The following is a 3185-nucleotide window of genomic DNA, read 5'->3' as shown; positions in this document are numbered from 1 at the left end:
GCTATCATCCTCCCAAATTTTGAAATAAATATGTTAGGCCTCACCATTTCCTCCAATATGTCCTGGAAATCACACATCCTTAGTATAACTAAAGCTGCCTCCCGAAAGTTGGGAATGCTGTACAGATGCCGCAGCTACTTCACTCCTGAGCAGTTGCTCCAAGTATATAAGGGATTCATTCATCCTAACTTGGAGTACTGCTCTCATATCTGGGGTGGCTCTTCTTCTGTCCAACTATTAGATAGGGTGGAATCAAAGGCATTTCGTCTTATTAACTCTCCTCCTTTAGTCGACAATCTCTCTCCCCTTTCTCTTCGCCGCAATGTTGCTTCACTCTCTCTCTTTTACAGGTACTTTAACGGGCAATGTTCAGGGGATTTGGCATCCTGTGTACCGCCGGTAAGGCCGTGGGTTCGTAACACACGTCTTGCCCGCGGTGCCCACCATTTCTCTGTGGATATCGGTCACACGAGAATAACCCGTTATAGTACCTCCTTCTTTCCTCACACAGCCAAACTGTGGAATGCTCTGCCTTCTTCTCTGTTTCCATGCTCTTACAATCCGTCTCACTTTAAAAAGCTGGTTTTCCGGCATCTTCGTGGTGTAGATTAATACAGTATAACCTTTTTTTCCATATTTACAATTTCTTTCCGTTTTTTTCCGCCCCCAGGCTCCGTTGTGGGTCGCTTGACCTGTGCCCGGGTGGGCTAATTCCCGTAAAAAAGAAAAAAATATGGCAAGGCAGTCTCAGTTCCGACTTCAGTGCCTCGTGCCTGGTACACGCTAAATAATTTCTGTATTCCCATCCGTTAATAAATGGACTTCAATGTTATCTGGTGTTTCCCTACCCATCACTGCTTTCTTCAGGGAAAACTTGGAACCTTCACTAAGTCCCGTAAAAAAAAAAAAACTCTCCTTGCTGACAACACCGCCATCATACCCTCATTCCCTCACCTGGCTGACAACACCATAACAATACCCACCTTTCCCTGACTGACAACAAAACTATCATACCCACACCTTCCCTCGCTGACAACACCACTGGCTGACACCACCAATATCACATCCTTCTCTATATATTTCTTGTTCTGTCAGTTCGGATGATGTTTGTTATTATTTACGCACCTGGGGAAGTGGAGGAAAGGTCAGCCAGGGTAAGGTCAGATGATGACTTGCCGGGGGTGGAGGAGAGAGGTCACAGAAGAGAGTGAAGTTCGCCCACTCACTCACTAACTCACTCACAGGTTTTTTATATCCAGCAAAGGAAAACTCTATTCTTAACAAGTATTAACCCGCAGGAAATACCTATATAATAAAATATCAATAAATTATAACCTTAAAATAAAAACTAAAATAAACACCAATTAAATTTATCCATTGTGGTGGTGTTGTCAGTCAGGGGAGGAGGGTAGGGGATGATGTGGTGGTGTTGTCAGTCAGGGGAGGAGGGTAGGGGATGATGTGGTGGTGTTGTCAGCTAGGGGAGGAGGGTAGGGATGACAAGTGTGTTGTCGGGTCAGGGGAGGAGGGTAGGGGATGATGTGGTGGTGTTGTCAGCTGGGAGGAGGGTAGGGATGAGGGCGGTGTTAGTCAGTCAGGGGAGGAGGGTAGGGGATGATGTGGTGGTGTTGTCAGTCAGAGTGAGGGTAGGGATGATGTGGTGGTGTTACGTCAGGAGTGTAGGGATGATGGGCGGTGTTGTGGGGTCAGGGAGGGAGGGTAGGGATGCAAGGTGCGTTGTCAGCCAGGGGAGGAGGGTAGGGGATGATGTGGTGGAAAGACAAAACAGGAGGAGGGTAAGGGGGATGAGGGTGGTGTTGTCAAATAGGGGAGAAGGGTAGGATGATGTGTGGCGGTGTTGTCAGCCACAGGGAGGAGGGTAGGGGATGATGTGGTGGTGTTGTCAGTCAGGGGAGGAGGGTAGGGGATGATGTGGTGGTGTTGTCAGTCAGGGGAGGAGGGTAGGGGATGATGTGGTGGTGGTGTCAGTCAGGGGAGTAGGTGTGGCAGGAGGATGATGTGGTGTGTTAGCTTGGTCAGGGGGAGGAGGGTAGGGATGATGTGTGGTGTGTGTCAGTCAGGAGGAGGGTAGGGGATGATGTGGTGGTGGTGTCATATTCACTAAAACTACACTATCATCTACACTACATCAGCTCCACTATCATTCGCTACAACTACACTATCATCTACACTACAACAGCTACACTATCATATTCACTACAAATACGCTATCATCTACACTACATCAGCTCCACTATCATATTCGCTACAACTACACTATCATCTACACTACATCAGCTACACTATCATATTCACTACAAATACGCTATCATCTACACTACATCAGCTCCACTATCATATTCACTACAAATACGCTATCATCTACACTACATCAGCTCCACTATCATATTCGCTACAACTACACTATCATATTCACTACAAATACGCTATCATCTACACTACATCAGCTACACTGTCATCTATGCTATCATTTTCTAAATATAAATACACTATCATATTCACTACATCAACTACACTGTCATCTATGCTATCATATTCACTATAAATACACTATCATCTACACTACATCAACTGCACTATCATATTCACTACAACTACACTGTCATCTACACTACATCAGCTACACTATCATCTACATTGTAAAGGCTTGGACTTTGGGATATAAATCCCTTGCCAGCCTAATCAGGATCTTATAAAAGGAAAGTCAAGAACCATTGGTTTCCAAGGGGTGACAAACAACCGTTACAGATTGACATCTCTTTACTACGAAAATAATCACAATAACTGACACCACTCATACAAATATCAAATAAACAATCACGGGAGTCAAACAATTACGGGAGTCAAACAATTAATGAATATTTCCTACGGCGGCAGCCCGGTGGAATGTTCCGTTGACGAGGTGGTCCGCTCTCAGGGGGAAGGTCCAGGGCAGCTTCCTCACCTGACGCCGGCGTTGGGAGGCGATGTCTTGCCACACACGAGAGACTTCAGGGCACGGATAGGGTGTGGAGGAAGTGGCGATGATGTGGCAGGTGCGGTAGTAGTTGGAGCAGGTGTCCGGAGATTGACAGCTGAATAGTGAAGGACTGGGGAAGCAGCCCACGAACCCCAGGAGCCTCAGATGAGCACACAACCATAATTTGAACGAACAGCGGGGTGCA

Source organism: Homarus americanus, unplaced genomic scaffold (genome assembly GCF_018991925.1).
Source record: "Homarus americanus isolate GMGI-L3 unplaced genomic scaffold, GMGI_Hamer_2.0 scaffold46197, whole genome shotgun sequence".
Lineage (NCBI taxonomy): Eukaryota > Metazoa > Arthropoda > Malacostraca > Decapoda > Nephropidae > Homarus > Homarus americanus.
The sequence above is the reverse complement of the archived record's forward strand: the minus strand, read 5'-3'. Positions refer to the sequence as shown.